Source organism: Thalassophryne amazonica, chromosome 8 (assembly GCF_902500255.1).
Source record: "Thalassophryne amazonica chromosome 8, fThaAma1.1, whole genome shotgun sequence".
In the NCBI taxonomy this organism is placed as follows: domain Eukaryota; kingdom Metazoa; phylum Chordata; class Actinopteri; order Batrachoidiformes; family Batrachoididae; genus Thalassophryne; species Thalassophryne amazonica.
The window spans coordinates 35,028,122-35,047,757 of NC_047110.1; the positions used below are offsets into that span (position 1 = coordinate 35,028,122).

At 41.4% G+C, this 19,636-nt stretch overlaps 1 protein-coding gene and 1 pseudogene across 1 annotated transcript in view; one reads left to right on the forward strand and one right to left on the reverse strand.

Moving 5' to 3' along the window:
• Nucleotides 1-19,636, forward strand: part of lingo1a (leucine rich repeat and Ig domain containing 1a) — a 762,763-nt gene that overhangs the window by 464,460 nt on the left and 278,667 nt on the right. The window lies entirely within an intron of this gene.
• Nucleotides 18,175-19,516, reverse strand: LOC117514880 (annotated as a pseudogene).

Consider the following 19,636-nt stretch of genomic DNA (forward strand, 5'->3'; position numbering starts at 1 on the left):
GTGTGTCCTTGACAATGTGTCTCCCACCTTGGTGACATACTCTCGCAGTAGCAGTTTGTAACTATTAGACAGATGTGAGTGATTACTGCAAGCAGGAATAGATAAAGGTTTAGTCTTTTCACATTCATTTGATTTAAAGTTTTAAGAAGAAGCCCCTTTGCTTCTTATAATTTGATGATTACATTATTGTTTGCTCTCAGTTCTCTAATATTTTGTTAGGCTTTTTAATTCAATCAAATAAACAATATTTGTTGCATATGATGATGGCAATACTGACTACAAACAATATTATCTACGAGGGCCAATTTAAGAAGTTTTGAGACTGACCCAGTAAAAGTAGGTCGTGGTTCATTATCTTTTTCATTCAGTGTTGAATTTGAGCCAGCTGAACAGAATTCAGACCCAAGAATGCTGGGAGCTGAGGTGAAAACCAGGATAACAGTTCACTGTACAAATGAGTTTACAGAATTTAGAAATTGTGCAAGGAGACACCGGAGGCGGGAAACATCGGCTGGACCTGAATGGTGGAGATGGCAGGAGCTGCACACAAAAGTGATATAGGCAGGAATACTGAGGAAGACAGAAAAAAAACAGGATTCAGATCAGAATACAAAAATCTGGAGTGCTAAATGAACACTGCAGAGAGGACCTGTACCACTGAATGAATACTGAGTTTCTGGCCAAGGTGGAGTGACTGAACAAGGGCTTATAAGGAGGTGGGTTAATTGATGGCAGGGGAGGCAATCAGCTCTGTGATGCAGCCACCTCGTGGAAACAGAAAGGGAGGGGAAGAAGAGCAAAGCAAAATCCCAAGGCAGCACAACATTCTGAGAAAACAACATATCTCAAGCATGTGTGACGTTTTGAGTAACTGGGTGCAATGTTGAGAAATGTTGGTTGTCCAGAATGCAAAAAACGAAGAACCATGCAATACTGTTTCTCAGTCAGGCTTAAAACATCTAAATTGTTCCTCGTATGTAAGTATGTGTATATGTGTTTCCATAATATAGCCTGTTCTTCCATCAGAGGGCACAGGGATCTGCACGCAAAATTCTGCCTGAAGAGGAAGTGGTCCGATGCACGAGCATGGCCAGTGTTATGTACATCGGAATGCCAGTGTCAATAAAATGTCTCAAGCTCAACTGACTGTGTCAGTTGACTGTGTCCTTTTTTTTGTCCATTTCTCATTCATTTAATGCATGTCATGTAAATTCCATTAATTTCCGGTGGGCTTTTAAGGAACGTTTTTCAAAAAAAGGGGGTTGGGTGATGCTTGCCCCTGGGCCTTCCAAGGGGAAAATGTGGTGTGTATATATACAAGGTTGGGTAGGATTACTTTGAAAGAATACATGTGGATTACATGTATGTATGCACATACATTTGGATTACTTGTAATCTGATTACTTTTGGATTACATTTCAAAGTAATCCTACCCAACCTTGTGTGTGTGTGTGTATATATATATATATATATATATACGAGGTCTATTAGAAAAGTATCCGACCTTATTATTTTTTTCAAAAACCATATGGATTTCAATCACGTGTGATTGCGTCAGCATCCACTCTGCATCCACTGATGATGAGATGGCTCCCGAGACGACAATCTCACCCGTCTGGTCACAAGGTCGAGTCTCTGGCAAATACACACTGTGTACTCCAGTCTTAAATGCCACCATGTTCCAATCCATGTAGATGCACCACAGCTGTGAGTCCTGACGAGCCGCAGGTGATCAGCCTCAGGTGATCAGGGTGAGGTCCTGATAAACTCAGCTACACAGCCACTCAGTCCCAAATGCAAGCCACCTAGAAGGAAAAACAAAAGACAGGACAAAAGACAGAAACAAAAAGGCAGCCAGGCCCCCCCAGCCATAGAACAAGTGGTCCAGCCCCCTCATCGGATTTTCATTGCCAAGAAATGGCGGAATGATTTGGGCTTTTTTTCCATCAGAAGTTTTTCAGAAACTGATAGAGAATGGCAGCTGGAAACCATTAGAAAAATTTATCTGGCTTTCGGTGAAAATGTTATGGGCTTGGTAGAGAATAAGGTGTGTTACTGTCGCTTTAAGGACGGCCTCCAGCTGCTGTGGGGCGCGCCGCGCTCCGAAGCCGCCATCTACAGGCTGAACAACCATTTCATTTCTAAACGGATGGCTGTATGGATCCGTGACCATCGTGTGCCATTTCTCTGGTTATCACAAGAGCTGGACATCAACCATTTTCCGGCAGATTTCACTTTTAACAAGAGATTTTGTCATGGAAAGCCGAGCGGAGGCTTCACGTGTCACGATGGATTCGCTACTGGAGTGAGACAAAACCACCTCCATTTTGGTCTCACAGGACGGCTTTGATATGGCGTTCAGGCAGCTGTCGGTGGTTTTTCCATCGAGTGATTATCCGAGAAATTGTGGATGTGCCTGGACATGCCAGAACATGTCCCGTGAGGCTTCATCACGGCGTTGCTGTGCGCCATACAGCACCGCCGCGACGCGCTAAGCCTCCGCTCCTCTTTCCATGACAAAAACTCCTGTAACAGTGGAATGTGCCGTTCATTTCCAAACTGGACGCTCTGTTTAATCCGGGACGTCATCTGACTAGCACAGGAATTGTGAAAAGACATGGACATCAGCACTTTTTTGGCACATTGAGACAGACTTGCGGAGGAATTCCGCACGTGTATATATATATATATATATATATATATACACTCAACAAAAGTATAAACGCAACACTTTTGGTTTTGCTCCCATTTTGTATGAGATGAACTCAAAGATCTAAAACTTTTTCCACATACACAATATCACCATTTCCCTCAAATATTGTTCACAAACTAGTCTAAATCTGTGATAGTGAGCACTTCTCCTTTGCTGAGATAATCCATCCCACCTCACAGGTGTGCCATATCAAGATGCTGATTAGACACCATGATTAGTGCACAGGTGTGCCTTAGACTGCCCACAATAAAAGGCCACTCTGAAAGGTGCAGTTTTATCACACAGCACAATGCCACAGATGTTGCAAGATTTGACGGACCATGCAGTTGGCATGCTGACAGGAGGAATGTCAACCAGAGCTGTTGCTTGTGTATTGAATGTTCATTTCTCTACCATAAGCCGTCTCCAAAGGTGTTTCAGAGAATTTGGCAGTACATCCAACCAGCCTCACAACCGCAGACCACGTGTAACCACACCAGCCCAGGACCTCCACATCCAGCATGTTCACCTCCAAGATTGTCTGAGACCAGCCACTCGGACAGCTGCTGAAACAATCGATTTGCATAACCAAAGAATTTCTGCACAAACTGTCAGAAACCGTCTCAGGAAGCTCATCTGCATGCTCGTCGTCCTCATCGGGGTCTCGACCTGACTCCAGTTCGTCGTTGTAACCGACTTGAGTGGGCAAATGCTCACATTCGCTGGTGTTTGGCACGTTGGAGAGGTGTTCTCTTCACGGATGAATCCCGGTTCACACTGTCCAGGGCAGATGGCAGACAGCGTGTGTGGCGTCTTGTGGGTGAGCGGTTTTCTGATGTCAATGTTGTGGATCGAGTGGCCCATGGTGGTGGTGGGGTTATGGTATGGGCAGGCGTCTGTTATGGATGACGAACACAGGTGCATTTTATTGATGGCATTTTGAATGCACAGAGATACCGTGACGAGATCCTGAGGCCCATTGTTGTGCCATACATCCAAGAACATCACCTCATGTTGCAGCAGGATAATGCACGGCCCCATGTTGCAAGGATCTGTACACAATTCTTGGAAGCTGAAAATGTCCCAGTTCTTGCATGGCCGGCATACTCACCGGACATGTCACCCATTGAGCATGTTTGGGATGCTCTGGATCGGCGTATACGACATCGTGTACCAGTTCCTGCCAATAACCAGCAACTTCGCACAGCCATTGAAGAGGAGAATTGACAACCTGATCAACTCTATGCGAAGGAGATGTGTTGCACTGCATGAGGCAAATGGTGGTCACACCAGATACTGACTGGTATCCCCCCCCAATAAAACAAAACTGCACCTTTCAGAGTGGCCTTTTATTGAGGACAGTCTAAGGCACACCTGTGCACTAATCATGGTGTCTAATCAGCATCTTGGTATGGCACACCTGTGAGGTGGGATGGATTATCTCAGCAAAGGAGAAGTGCTCACTATCACAGATTTAGACTGGTTTGTGAACAATATTTGAGGGAAATGGTGATATTGTGTATGTGGAAAAAGTTTTAGATCTTTGAGTTCATCTCATACAAAATGGGAGCAAAACCAAAAGTGTTGCGTTTATATTTTTCTTGAGTGTATATATACGATGTCTATTAGAAAAGTATCCGACCTTTTTATTTTTTGCAAAAACCTGATGGATTTGAATCACGTGTGCTTGCATGAGCCAACCTTGAACCTTCGTGCGCATGCGTGAATTTTTTCACGCCTGTCGATTGCGTCATTTGCTTGTAAGCAGCCCTTGTGTGAGGATGGGTGGAGTCTCTCGTCGGATTTTCTTTGCAATGAAAATGGCGGAAAGACTGGAGCAGCGCAACCGAATCAAATTTTGCCAGAAACTGGGCGACAGCCAGGTGGAAACCATTCGGATTATTCAGACGGCTTTCGGTGACGATTTTATGGACATCACACAGATTAAGGAGCGGTACAACTGGTTTAAAGACGGCCGCACAATAGTGGAGAGAGAGCCACGCTCCAGTTGGCCATCAACATGCTGAAACGACCAGATCATTTCCAAAGTGAATGCTGTGGTGATGTGGGACCGTCGTGTGACTATCCGAGAAATTGTGGAAGAGGTGGACATCAGCACTTTTTTGGCACATTCCACTGTGACAGAAGATTTGACCATGAAAAGAGTTGCAGCGAAATTCATGCCGATGGCTTCAGCACGAAGCTGCTGACGGAGCAAAGGCGCCTCCATGTTGAAGTCTCACAGGACATGCTGGACGCCGAAAAATGATGAATCGGCATGAATTTCACTGCAACTCTTGTGATTTAATGAATGACATAAGGTGTGTGACTTGCATGCAATACACTCAGTATAGTGTATATTGACACACACAAACAAGCAAGAAAGTGATATCTTCTCGGGCTATCTTATATCTGTTGGGCCACAATGGAAACAAGCATTTTTTGTGCTTTTTGTGTTACCCTGTATTTTATGTATTTGTGTGTTTAGTTAATACATTTTTTGTATTATTTCATGCATGGTTTGATTCTATATCAGGGGTGGACAACTTCTTCCAGAAAGGGCCAGGTGACTTCACTGATTAACTGATTCCATCTACTCAAAGTGATATTAATCAGTGAAATCACCTGGTGGAGTCAGTGGCTGCAAAGAAAACCTGCACCCTCTTGGCCCTTTCTGGAACAAGTTGCCCACCCCTGTTCCATACAAATAAAATAACAAATCAATCAATCAATCAATCAATCTTAAGCAACAGAAAGGCAGAGATAAACAAAGGCAACACTCTGGAACCATGACAAGAGTAACTGACATCAACTCAGTACTTGTAACTGAGTAATTAAGTTGACTCTTTTGATCTGACTTGACCTTTGAGTCTGATAGTCTTTGATCTTGATTCTCTTAATCCTGATTACAGGTACAAAGTCATCACATTTTAAAATATGTAATTATGATCACATATCAAAGGCATTAGCTTACCTTTGAACCCGATTCCATTGATCCTGTAATCAGGATCAGAGAACTCAGACAGATGGAAACCAAAACAGAACTTCCTTGGTGAAGTTCAATTTTTTTTAGTAATGAATGAGTGATCTGGATCAAAGATCAGGATTTAAAGGATAAGGAACAAATTCATGAATCTGCAGCCAGAAGATGCCTCATCACAACGAGGCATCAGGGATTTGGCCAGGTCAGGGCACTGAGTCCATGTTTCCCCCCTTTTTGTTGTTTCCTGTCTGCTTCAGCTTTGATTTATTAATATTTATTTTCATCATGATTTATTCTGTTATGTTTTCTTGTCACTTCGTTATTTTTGTTATGATTTACTTTTGTTCTAGTTTCTGCAGTCAGTTGTGTTTTCATTCATTTTTTATTAATTTATCATTTGTTCCTACTATTTGTAATATTTGTTGTTGATTGTTATGTCAGGAATTGTTATTGGTTAATCACTGGTTTTTCTTATGGTTTGTCTGACTGCCTTATTTGGTCAGTTCATGGTTAATTTAGTTTTAGTATTTTTCTCTACTTTCTCATGCAGTTTTCATTAGGTTATCACTTGTCTGTTTCGCTATCAATACTTGTTTAGTTATGCTTTAGTATCTATGCTCCAGGTTCCCCGATCAATGCTCATGTTCATGCCTGTTTCCAGTTATATTGTGTTCTGTTCATAGTTCTTTGTTTCACCCCACGTCCTGCACCTGCCTTCATGTCTTCATCCACTTATACCTGATTATGTTCCCATCACCGCAGCTGCCCCATGTCTTTGTCTTTCTTTTTGTTTCTGTCTGCTTTGTGTTCACTCACGCCCCTCTGAGTATGTTCTCACTCTCACTCTTGGCACCCGCTCTCGCGTCTCTGTATCCTACTTTGTGCACTCTCTTCCTCTCCATCTTGCACAGTGTTTCCTCTTTGTTCACTAGCCACGCCCCTTTCCTGATTGTTCCTCACGTGCACCTCGTTAACACCACCTGTCCCTCGTTAGTCGACCTTCATATGAATCCTCACAGTCTCACAGTCCCTTGCCAGATTGTTGTTGCTCCTGCACACTCTCCAGCCTTCTTGTTTTTAGTCCTGATTAGTCTTGCCGTGTACCAGTACCTTTCTCTGTGTTTTTCGACCACGCCTTGTTGCCTCAGCCTTTATGCCAGTGTTTGCTGTGCCTCAGACCCCTGCCTGGAGATGACTATGTTTGTGCCTCACCCTGCTTGTACCTCTGCTCTGCCATCTGATAACCTGTGTACCGAACCTCTGCCTGAAATAAACTCAGTGACTTCTTATACCTCAAAGCCTGGTTTGGGAGTTTGTATCGTGGGTCCACCTGCTGCTCCTGGTGTCGGGCAGCTGCCCGTTCTGACACCAGGATTACAGGCCACCATTCACAATCTAAGAAGACATTGATGGAATAACTGTTTCACAATGAAACAGGAATAAGTGATTAATGTGAACAGAGTTGTAAACAGAAGACTGATTGTTTTTAGATTCATGCTTTATTTAATCAGAAAGATACAATAATATAAAAATACAATAATGTGGTACACAATTCTTTATTTTGCAATGTTAATGAATATGAGGTCTGGATCTGCTCCAAAATTAAGTGGTTTCTTTCTTTACCCATGCTCAACTCTTTTACCACTTTTCATCAGAATGGATCTGTCCCATTTCTGACTAATCCTGATGCCAAACAAATCAACCTTCCACCAGCCACATCCTACGAAGACCTAATTAGGTGTATGCCTGTTTGGTGTGTTGTAATGATTATGACATCAAATGCAGTTTTGCTGTGAGTAACCTCATCTAGTAACAGTTGTCAAATATTAAACCTCATTATGTCAGGACCTGGAACAGTTTTCTGCTGACACAGAGCTATTAATAAAAGGGCCAGGTGTTCTCTCCTGCATATGGAGACCTCCTGTGGTGCTACTGTACATTATATTGTCCAATTAAAGTTGACACTGATGAGGGAACTACTGATGTAAGATTAATTAAATACCATGTTTGGGAGGGAGACCATATGACTATTCCTGGTGTCTTTGTGAAACCAAGTTAAACCAATCCATGCAAATGATGTATTCTGTCTTTGCAGCATTTGTATTGCACACTGAGGGGAACAGATGTAATTCTTAAGACAGCAGTGAAGAATAATGGTGTGAATCATTCCCCAAAGTTTGCATATGTGGCAACCTACATTTTCAAACTGATATGCAGATAATTAATTACGTCTGCCAAGGACATAATAAAATGGCAGCTGATCTGCTCTGTGTCAGCCTGATCCTGTCAGATCTCAGAAGCTAAGAAGTGTGAGACCTGGTTAGTACTTGGATGGGAGACCTCTTTGGAACACCAGCGGCTGTCTGTGTTTCTTCAGGTTACACTGGAGTTGCGTCAGGAAGGGCGTCCGGCGTAAAACTTGTGTCAAATACCAATGCGGATCTGGCCGTATCCTGAACAAAGTTTAGTTGTTTGTCTGTTAGCAGGATTATGTCAAAACTACTGCACCGATTTTGACAAAATTTACACAACAGATAGATATTAGTTCATGGAAGAACCCATTAAATTTTGGAGTTGATCTGGATCCGGATTCTGGATCAAGTTTCGCTTTATATAGGCTTTGAAGGATTACACTATGTAACACAATTTTTGTTCCTGGCTTCTAAGTGTTATATTTTAACTGCTTATGTCTAAAGTCTATGGAAAAATGACTACATTCAGCACAAACTTTGATTTTATTTCTAACGTTATTTCGAACATTATTTTTAACGTTCTAGAAAGTTCCAAAAGTTTCTTGAAATTTCTAGTTAATTCTGGAAACCTCTAGAAAATTCTGGACAGTTCTAGCAGTTAAAGAATATTCTAGAAGACTACTCAGTAGTAGTGAAGGTGAATCGAGAATATTCTTGAAAACAGACAAATTTCAAAATATCATTGTCCTGATCACAGAAGCAAAGTTTCTGTGGAATAACAGCTATTTTCTATTTATTTAAGGCATAAGAGGTTACCCAGGAACAAAACAAAAATAAAAAAATTGTTACATAGTGTTATTGTTAGCAGGATTATGTAAAAACTACTGCACATGTTTTGACAAAATTTTCAACACAGATCAATCAATCTGTGTTGAAAATTTCAACACAGTCTTACATTAAGCCATGGAAGATTACATTAAATTTTGGAGGTGATCTGGATCCAGATTCTGGATCAAGTTTCACTTAATATAGGCTTTGAAGGATTACGTCAAAACTACTTCACGGATTCTCACCAAATTTTCACCACGGATACATATTAGGCCATGGAAGACTTCATTCAGTAAATGTTATTTACTGAATGGTGGTTATGGTATGATCTCTTCATATTTTGTGTTCTGGTAATTCACAGATTTGCAGACTTGGAGTGGACCATGATATATTCAGACATTGATAATCACACATTGCATGTGTGATTGAGCCTTGCAACTGACTGGCATCCTGTTCAGGGTGTATCCTGTCTCACATCAGATGACTGCTGGAATAGGCTCCTGAGTATGACTCACGTATGAGTGTACAGCCAAGCACTGCTCTAACGTGAGCCTCAAGTTTGCTGACGACACCACCATCTTGGGCCTCATCACTGACAACGATAAGACTGCCTACAGAGATGAGGTGAAATCACTGACCAGCTGGTGCCAGGAGAATAACCTCTCTCTGAATGTCAGCAAAACTAAGGAGATGATAGTGGACTTCAGGAGACAGTGCAGAGATCAGCACTCCCCCATCCACAACAACAACACCGAGGTGGAGCAGGTCAGCAGCTTCAAGTTCCTCGACGTCCACATCACCGAGGACTTATCCTGGACCTTACATGCAGACACTGTGGTTAAGAAAGCCCGGCAGAGACTCTACTACCTGAGAAGGCTGAAGAGGTTTGGCATGAACACCACCATCCTCACAAACTTCTACAGGTGCATCATCGAGAGTGTGCTGACGGGCTGCCTCACAGTGTGGTACGGGAGCTGCACCAGCTAGTGTGACACTGGTGCAAACTTTCAGCAAAGGTGTCCAGTGGCACGTGCGCCCCATGCACTCGCATGCACATGCACCCCGCGCACACGCATTGGGCTGGAATTGTCAACCAGCTGTGTGCATGTGTGTGTTCATAACAGCTGCATAAGTGGGGTGCATGTGCGCGCATGCCACTGGACACCTTTGCTGAACGTTTGCTGGCAGTGGACCAAGCAATCACACCATGCATCAGATGCAGCTTTGACACATATGGTGCGAGTCCGGTTCATACGTTGTTGTACTACGGTGTCCAGTACTGGCAGAGACTGTGCAAAGGGGGGAACACAGCACTCCCTCCCACTCTGGTCCCGTGTTTGTCATCCAGAAGTTTGGACATTGGGCAGTCTTCAGCACCTTTCATGGCTGTCTGACGGCAGTCTGTGTCATCCACCTGTTGTCCACATACACTTTGGATGCCATCTTGCACGTGTGGACGAGGTAATCTGGATGCATTCTGACATGGCTGACCACACCTCTTTCCCTCCCGACTGCATCCAGTTATAACAATATTTGTCATATCGGCCTGGTTCTTGCACATTCTTGCTATGTGTGAGGGGGGCTTTACAATAACCATAACCAAAATGCCCCATGTCGGGTCTGCAACCCACCCTCATTTGTGATGTATTCAATTGTGATACTGTCATAAAATTAGATTGTGATACCTTCACAAAAATCTACCTCATTCTGTGATGGTATTATAAACTAATACATTAAATCACTGTTTATCACTAACTGTCATTAGACTATATTGGTACTCCACCTGTCTTTCAACTGATCAAATCCACAGCTTAGGTTGTTTCTTCATGTAGATCTGGAGTGCAATCAGGAAGGGCATCATTGTAAAACTTGTGACATATCAATATGCAGAGCCTCTCACTGTTTTAAAAGAGGTGAGAAAAAAAAAAAAAAACATTCCATCACCACTGTCTGTGACAGCAACAGCCACACACCCACAAACAGTGTGTGTATCAAAAGATAAAGATTTTCAACTTGTTCCAAGGTGGATCTGCATGTTGATTTGGCACGTTTTATGCTGGATGATCTTTCCTGATGTAACTCCACATTACATGGAGAAATGTGGCAGACATTGGGTTTGAACCTTCCACACTGAAACCAAGTGTACTAACCACTCAGCCACCACCCACTCTATTATTGCTAGACACCAAGTTCATGCCCTTTCCTTTCCCACATGCAGCAATGGAGAAATCAGTCATTTTCTGACTTCTTCACTACAGAAATGGGAATTTCAAAAGACTCAAATTCTATCTTCCTGGCAGCAAGGGCAGGTCATATGGACACAGAATGAAGCAGAAGTAGTTCTTACTGTGGTTTCATCAGGGTAGACCTGTGCTGGCTGTTCATCACCATCCAGCAAGTAATGGACAGTCACTGATATGGTCTCCACACTTAAAATGCAGCCCTAATTTAATGCATTGTATTTTCTTTATAAATGATCAAAATTGCAAAAAAAAAAAAAAAATACAATTCAAATCATAATATTATGGTCACCACAAAGCACTACACACATGTAAGGACTCAACCGTACTCATTACATGAACAAGCAGACATGGGGCCAAATACAAAAGTATTTGTATTTGAAAATACTTAAATACATTTTTCGGAGTATTTGTATTTATATTTTCTGATATTGAATACAAAGTATTTGTATTTGTATTTCAAATACATTGCTGATCCCAAGTATTTCCAAATACTTTTACAAATATGTTTTCAAATACTTTTCAAACTTGAGAATCTCTGTGACACCATGTTGAGACACACCAGAAAACTATAAGCTCCACATTATTGTGATTGAGATACAATAATACAATATGCTGAGACAAGAAGATATGACATTTTATTATTGTTTTGTGATATGGTGGATACAAAAGGATGCAACATTGATGGAAACAGAATATGTATTGTGATAGTTTGATTATTGCCCGTAATATTATAATAGTGAATTTGTGATAAAACATTCAATCCTTTACTTATCAATAGTATATGGTCATGCTATTTTCACAATAAATTGTCACTGGTTTATCAGTTTTGTTTTGATTTGTTGTTTATAGTTCATAGAAAGTATTTGTATTTGTATTTGAAATACTCAAAATATAAAGTATTTGTATTTGAAAAAGTACAAAGTATTTGTATTTGTATTTGGAATTCAAAAATCTAAAGTATTTGTATTTGTACTTAAATACAATGCAAAGTATTTGACCCCATGTCTGTGAACAAGCATGTTGATGATAGTAATGAAGTCCTTTTTTTTATTTTACAGATAAAAAAACAAGCAGACAAGACTCAAATCAGTGTCCATTTATGATTGTCATTCTAAAAAAAAAAAAAAACTGGCATACAAGATTGACAGAACATGCAATGACAGACATTTTGTGATTAAACAATCATATTTAAATCAGTTGTTTGCGGTGGTGTGATAACTGAATAGACATTCTCATAGTGTAGATCAGAGCCCCAGAGGGACAGACTGCATTAAAGAGTCAATGAGTGAATACCAAATCAGTTACTGCTGTGATAAGAAATGAAATAAAATGTTGAATTTGCACCATTATCCAAATATAAGCCTGTATTCTGCAATGGAAGTAATAATAGAAATGGAAAAGCAAAGGTAAATTCTTCTCTGAGGCATCTTCCTGCCTATATTTCATATGCTCTGCTCACACAAGGGGATTTGTATCATAATGCAGAGTGATAACCAGGATGCAATCTGCTATTGTAATGGCACCACTTTTCCATTTTCCTGAGATTTTTCAGGTTAGAACACAGATACAACTTTGATACAACAGCAATTTCACAGGAGCATGCAGACAGATGTTTGAGGTGAGCATACAGGCAGCAGCAGCAAATCAAACCATTTAACCTGTTCAACCTTTCTGCCCTGTAGAGGCAAATAACATTAACGTTGTGACATATACACACCAGCACACACATACACTCCATTCAGTCTGCTCACTACACTCCATCAGCACAAACTAATTATTTCCGTGCAGCATTCTGAAGCAATTATTAGGTGCGGAAAAGGTTGCCTCTGTATTGCTTGACTCTGTGTGTTCCAGGGTTATAGTCATTTTTCAGTGTAGGTCTATGAGCAGCACAGTGGTCTTTTTGTGCAGAGTGTTTAGTGTTTGGGAAACATGTCTGCTGAAATCATTTTTAGCTATTCCCACTGTCTGGAAGATACTGTTATGCTCCATTGGGACCATACATGTATTAGTAGTTCAAATGTTATGTGTTTCTTTCCAGTGGAAAAACCCTCGTTCACACATTTACGGATAGCAATCATGGAAAGTCATGGTCAATAATCATGGCAAACCAGTGCATGAAAAACACGGCTGTCCATAAATGTGATTGAGCATGTAGTATGATGATGTAAGACACTAGAATTATGCCATGTGATATGTGCAAATAATACAATAGTAGCATTCCTGTCATGTACCTTTAACCAACCTCAGTGCTTGTGGAAAACGTCCTTGTAACATCAAGGTTTGTGCGAAGTAGATTACCAAAGTGTGGCCAATTTCACAATGGAGAAAGTAAACACTGTAACACTTTGAAAATGTCACCATGGTTAAAACAAGGCCATGGCACATTGACAGAATATTCTGGTGCATCCCAGACATACTCCTAGGTATGGACAAGGTTTCAAACTGTGACCTTCCAGGAGGCATACCTGTGAAAGAAGGTGGCTTTCCACAGCTGACGAGAAGAAGAGAAGAGTGATTATTTGTCATTTCTGCAAACACACAATAAAATATGTCCTCTGCATTTAGCCCATACTAAACTAGAAGCACTCAGAGAGTGCAAACCTCCGCCAAGGCCATAGGATCATTGACGTCACATGGAATACCCTTTGGCAAAGATACTTGTTCCACGTCGTTTCACGCATCAGATTCAGTGGTTAAACCCTTAGATCTTCAGCAAATGTGTTTTTAGTTAATGATAGTTGATGCAGTTTTTCTTTAGAAATAAGAGAAAGTGCATGAACTGCACAAGTTTTTATTTTTGTTTTTATTATTTTCTAATAAGTTTATTCAATGAGGAGAAACAAATGCTAAATTATTGTTGTGTCGTAACTTCATTTTTGTTCAGGCTTTGTGACCCGTCTTCATGAAGTTAGATGCAAAAATTTTGAAATTGGCCCTATCCTGCAATGACAAAGAATCCTTAAAAAAATTACTGGATCTGTATCGTGTTCCGGATCATTAAGAAAATTTAATGACTTCTAAGTTAGGCCAATATACACCCCTGGTAAAAAATTTCATTGAAATCCGTTGAGTATTTCACCACGAGGAGCAAACCACAGCCCGGCACACTGGGACCAACCCCAGGTCTAGAGGCAATGGCTTGAAGTGAATCTAATGAGCATGTTTTTTTTTTTTTTCTTGATGGAGGGAGGAAACCCATGCAGAGAAAATATGAACTCCACCCAGAAAGGAACTTGAGAGTTCCATAATCAAAACCCAGATGTTCTCAGTGTGAGAGAACAGTGCTCCCCACTTTGCCTTTGTGGTTAAACCATAATGTACACAGCTAAGCGAAAGACAATGTAAGAATATAATACTGATCCCTCATGATTGTTTTAATTTTCTTTTCTTTCAACCATGTTGATTAAATAGAACAGGCCTTTACTGTCATTGTGCATATATACATACAATGAAAATTTGTCCTTTGCATTTAACCCACCCTAATTACACTTAGACACTACCTAACCACTATGAGCAGTGGGCAGCCACAGTCCGGCACCCGGGGACCAACTCCAGATGTAGAGATGCTGCCTTGGTCAGAGACAGAGAAAGGAGCACACCCTTAAAAAGCATGTTTTTGATTGTGGGAGGAAGCCTTCGTACCGGGAGGAAACCCACGCAAACACGGGGAGAACATGCAAAGAACATAACATCAAAAGCTTTTTTCAGGTCAATAAAAACACTTACCATATAATCCTTATTATCTATTGCTGTTGATATTTTCTCTGTTAATTCCATAATTGCCATAGCTGTCGAATGTTTTGTTCTAAAGCCATACTGAGCATTATTTAAAATATGATATTTCTCAATGAATTTGTCCAACCTTGTCACAAAAACCTTTTCCATAATTTTAGAAAACTGTGGAAGCAATGACACTGGCCTGTAATTTGAAACGTTATGTTTGTCTCCATTTTTATATAATGGGACTACCTTGGCAATTTACATTTCATCTGGGAAAATTCCTGTTGAAAGAGACAGATTACAAATGTAAGTGAATGGTTCAATAACGGTTTCTATTATGCTTTTTACAGTCATCATGTCTAAATCTTCATAGTCAGTTGATCTTTTGCTTACACAGTTTTTTACAATATTCCTTATTTCATATTTTTCCACATTGTCAAGGAAAATACTATTGACCGTATTTACAATTGTAAGTGTTAAGTATTTCTGGTTTGTTTTACAGTGTACTGACTCTGAGTTCTTTGTAGTTCAGTGTAGTTCACTCTTATCTGTGTGTCAGTCTGTTTGTGCATATGTTTGTGAGTGTAGTCCCGTCACTGAGTGGGCCTCACAGCTGATTCACATTTATCACTACATCTGTCGTGTCACCAGAATTTCTTAAGTTGCTGGATATGTCTTTTGTGTCAGTGATGTTTTTCCACATTTTTCACTCCTGTTATTCACTGCTGATTAGACACCTCCTGTGTCCCTCAAGTTTCATATTTATTTATTTATTTATTTATGTTTTTTATTTATTTATTTAACACTGTTAGCCCATTTATATCCACCATCCGTTAGTCCATGTATTGGCCAAATAATACAGGAGAGAAGGAAGATGGTACAGTCATCTCAATTCATCTCATCCTTCTGTGGTCCCTGGACTGGCCACAGCGTAGGTCTTGGACAGCAAATATATAGATGACTGTGTGATGAGTGGGTTTGTCCATTGCACATCTTGTGCAAACAAAACTCAATCAATAAATCTTATCTTTACACTTACCAAATTAAATAATGCAGATAATGAGGAAGAACTGATTAATCTGTGGTGAAGTTTAATGCAGTTGGGATTGACTTGACTTGACTTGGGATTGCAGTTTTGTTTTGCCAAAGTAATATTCGATAGACATGTCTGCTGCCTTCTGGATGGATTGGAGATGCACCATGGATGATGTAAAATTAAGAACAGCTGCTCACCTTAATATAACTAGTAAACTGTCTTAACGTGAATGTCTGCCAGCAACTACTTTCACATGAGCGTCAATTAACAAGCTAGTGTAACACAGCCACCATGTGCTGTGCTGTGACTAATCCACACTCCTAGTCTTCCTGCCCTTGGAATTTACCCTTTTTTTTTTGAGCATCCCCCTCACATGGCTGAGACTGTGAGTTTCCACCCAGTGAGGTAGAGACACAGTGCAGGTTAAATTGGTGCCATGACCCATATGGCGTGAGCTTTAGTGGTCCTGCAGGCCACATTAACACCCAAAGGGGGGGCTTTGGGGTGGACATGCTATACAGGGGTGTCTAGAGTCAAACTGTGGGAAAAAAGTGGGTGTATATGCACGCTGAGAGACGATGAAAGACAAGAAATGAATAAAATATTTATTAGTATTATTTATTAGTAGTATTATTTAGTAGTAGTAGTAGTTTATTAGTAGTTTATTATTTATTAAAATATTTATTAGTTGGAATTAATGAATGAAGTTTGACAGATTTCATGAAAGTTATTGGAGCCTCGACCTGAAACTGACCTTAAAGTCCACCAATGACAATTACAATGTGCTTTGTGTTCTGGGAAGAAAATCAAAAAGTCCTTAACCATCTGAAAGGCAGTGAAAGACAGATCCATTACCAATAATACAAATTAAACACAGGAACTGAATTATTCATGATAAACAGAAAACAAAACCAGAGACTAGATAATAATACACAGAGAAGGGATGATCAGTACCAAATTAGAATGAGAATTAACAAGTGACAAAAACAAAACAACTAATAAACTAAGACCGGGGCAGACAGTGGATAAGAGAATGGGGACAAATGACAACCAGAACATAAACAGGATTGAAACCTAACACATTCACTTCATTCATAAAGGGACTTAACTGAATCCTCAAACTGGATTCATTAGGTGAGCTCCTGTTTTACAGCGTATGCATTGCTTATCTTTTATTATTTCACCTTGCCAATGTCATTACTTTCCTTTGGTTTCCCTCTAAGAGTGTGATGGTTCTAAGTGCAGCCCACTGAATGTGTTAAACATCTTTGAGAGCCCAGCTTTTACCTGTGAACCTGTTTGTGCTGCTGTGGCAAGCCAACAAAGCAGAAACATCATTAACATGTAACACTGTTAAATGCTCATATTCCAATGATCAGGCTTGGGGGGCTTCTTCAAATCCAAGATCTCAAGAGAAGACAATTTTTTTTTTTAAGTCACAGTGTATGGGCAATGCAGAAAAAATGGCTGTTGTGGAATACAGTAAAACTCACATATAATGGATTCAGGTGGACCAGCAAATTTTGTCCATTACAATAGAAATCTGCTGTATGTACAAAATGGACAAAATCCACGATATACGTCTAAAATGGAAAAATACATTATATGTGTAAAATGGACAAAATACATTATACAGTTGTGCTTAGTGATAACACAAAAACTTCTGTCACCCATGGTTAGTGGTTGGGTGAAGCCAGTAATATTAATAATATTTTATCATTCTCAATGTTATGTGTCGGACGCGGTCGGAGCACCGACCCAGCGTTTGACAGGACCCAGCATAAAATAAGCAGAGCACGGTTCAAAAGGTAACAGAATTTAACATACATAATAGTGAGTGGAGTGATAAACAACCCAAAAAGTCCGCGGTCTGGTGAGGTGGAAACACGGCGTGCTCTCAGCAGCGCAAACGGTCCGGAGCCACAGCAGTTCGGACCCAGGGACCCCGCCGACACCCCCCAGGCGGCCGCGACAAACCGAGTCTGCGAACGAAGAAATCATGAGGTGAGTCCAACACTCTCCACACAGAGAGACACAGCTCAAAGGTGCACACAATCAGCGGTCTCTGCGTCCGTAATGGTGAGATTGTTCTCCTGACGTCGATCTCACACGTCTGCTCACAAGGTCGAGTCTCTGGCAATCACACACTGTGCATTCAAGGTTTAAGTGCAGCAAGCTCTGATCAAGACAGATACACCACAGCTGTGAGTCCTGATGACCTGCACGTGATAACAAGCCTCAGGTGTTCAGGGTGAGGTCCTAATGCTCAGCCACACGTCAGCCACTCAGTCCTGAACGCATACCACCTGGTGGGAGAAACAGAAAACAAAAACAAAGCCAGTCAAACACCCCAGCCCACAACAGTACCCCACCCTCACGGGAAGCCTCCCGGCGACCACACGAACCTGGGCCAGGAAAAACACCCCCCTCCAGGGACCATGGCTGGAATGTTGGCTGGGAGCAAAAAACACCTCCTGCAGCTTCAGTCTCAGCTCCGTGTGCTGACGATCCAGCTGGGAAAGCCTGTCTCCAAGAGCCAAGCATTACTGCGCTCTGAAGACAGCTCCGTCGTCAGCTGCTCAACCTCATGTGAATTTCATCATGCGGTCATTGACCCTCTCAATGTTGAGCTTCTCCTCTTCTAGTTTTTCCTTCAGCTGGATGATACGAGCTTCCAGCCGCCTCTTCTCTGCCAACAGGGAACTCTGTGTTGAGACTATAGATCTCATCTTGGAGCTCATCCTTTCACTCCCTGAGCCTGTCTGCAGTAGACAGCTCCTTCTGGATGTGTAACATGTCTCCCTCCATGGCTTTAAGCTTCTTATCACTGTCTTTAGCATCATTAGCTGCTTCATCCCCGAACATTCACAGCTCTTCCAGTCCTCTCATCTGGTCTTTCATTCGGGCCTGCAGTTTCTTCAAGTGCTATAAGACATTATCGCGATTTTCAGTACCATCTTCAAGATGGCCTTCAAGCCCTCCCAGATCCAGCTCCCGTTTCTTCCTGGCAGAGTGGGCCTGGAAACATTATCTATATACATCCTCCAGCTGAATCTTCATCTCCTCCAGTCACTGCTCCATGGCACGCTTGGACCTCTCCAAACTATGAACTCTTTCCGAAGTCATCCGTCTCGGTCTTGAGCACTTTATTAAATCGGTCAAGTTCATCTTTCAGGTCTGTAAGAGTCTTTAACTCTCTTGCCAGGGTCAACACTTTTGTCTCCTTCTCCCTGGCCTCCGCTTCGGCACGATCATACTCCTCTGCATATAGAGTAGCAATACGTTTCTCTTTGGCCCACATCTGGTCAGACTTTTTTTGCTTCCTCTCCAGATTGGAGATGATCTGCCGAAGGTGGTGCTGGTCCACCAAGAGGTCATCCATTTCTCTTGCTGCAAACGGATCTCTATCTTATCCAGTTTGTCCACAGGCTGAACTTTTCTACTCCAGCTGCCGCTGAACACCGTCCAAATTCTCATTGGACTCCTTTGAGGCCCTCTTCAGCCCCCTCTACTGACAAGACATTCTATCCTGCCTTTGTCTTTCTTTCAGCCAGCAGAGTCTAGAGAGCAAAGACGTACTTCTCTACAGTCTTCTTGCTCTCGTTCTCTTCTTTCAGCTTCTCCTGCAAAATATACCCCTCATGCTCCATTTACCCTAGTCGGATGGAGAAGGAAGGTGTCTAATGGATTTCCTCTTGGAGCAGCTCTGGAGTATCCTGCAGCTGACACTCCAGTGCAGAGATATCTTTTGTTGAATTTGATGGTCTTGCCTTCTGTTTCATTTAGCAAACCTGTTAGAGTCTCCACCTCTGACTGCATCTTTGCATTCATTTCTGTCAACTCTTGCTTCTGTCATACACTTTGCACAGATTTGGCCAGGAGTTCTTAAACCTGTGCATTCAGCCTTCTTTTGACCATGTTCAGAATCTGCTTAGTCAT